The sequence below is a fragment of the Arachis duranensis genome, chromosome 10 (genome assembly GCF_000817695.3).
Source record: "Arachis duranensis cultivar V14167 chromosome 10, aradu.V14167.gnm2.J7QH, whole genome shotgun sequence".
Lineage (NCBI taxonomy): Eukaryota > Viridiplantae > Streptophyta > Magnoliopsida > Fabales > Fabaceae > Arachis > Arachis duranensis.
In genome coordinates this window covers 67,841,794-67,842,609 of record NC_029781.3, presented here as the reverse complement: position 1 = coordinate 67,842,609, position 816 = coordinate 67,841,794, and positions in this window count along the sequence as shown.

Genomic DNA, 816 nt, shown 5'->3' with positions numbered 1-816 from the left:
TGGAAGGATCAACAAAAGCCTCAACAAGGCTTTAACAATGGTGGACGCAACAGGCTGAGTAATAGTAAGCCATATCCATCATCTTCTCAGCAACAGACAGAGAATTCAGAACAACACACTTCTAATTTAGCCAATATAGTCTCTGATCTGTCAAAGGCCACTTTCAGTTTCATGAATGAAACAAGATCCTCCATCAGAAACTTGGAGGCACAAGTGGGCCAGCTGAGTAAGAAGGTCATTGAAACTCCTCCCAGTATTCTCCCAAGTAATACAGAAGAGAATCCAAAAGGAGAGTGCAAGGCCATTGATTTAATCAAAGTGGCCGAATGCACTAGGGAGGAGGAGGACGAAAATCCTAGTGAGGAAGACCTCCTGGGACATCCTTCAAGCAAGAAGGAGTTTCCTACTAAGGATCCAGAGGAATCTGAGGCCCATCTAGAGACCATAGAGATTCCATTAAATCTCCTTCTGCCATTCATGAGCTCTGAAGACTATTCTTCCTCTGAAGAGGATGAAGATGTGACTGGAGAGCAAGTTGTTCAATACTTAGGAGCTATCATGAAGCTGAATGCCAAGTTGTTTGGTAATAAGACTTGGGAAAGTGAACCTCCCTTGCTCATTAGTGAACTAGATACTTGGATTCAGAAAGCTCTACCTCAAAAGAAACAAGATCCTGGCAAGTTCTTAATACCTTGTACCATTGGCACCATGAGCTTTGAAAAAGCTCTACGTGATCTGGGGTCAGGGATAAATCTAATGCCACTCTCTATAATGGAGAAGCTAGGGATCATTGAGGTACAACCTGCCTTGTTCTCA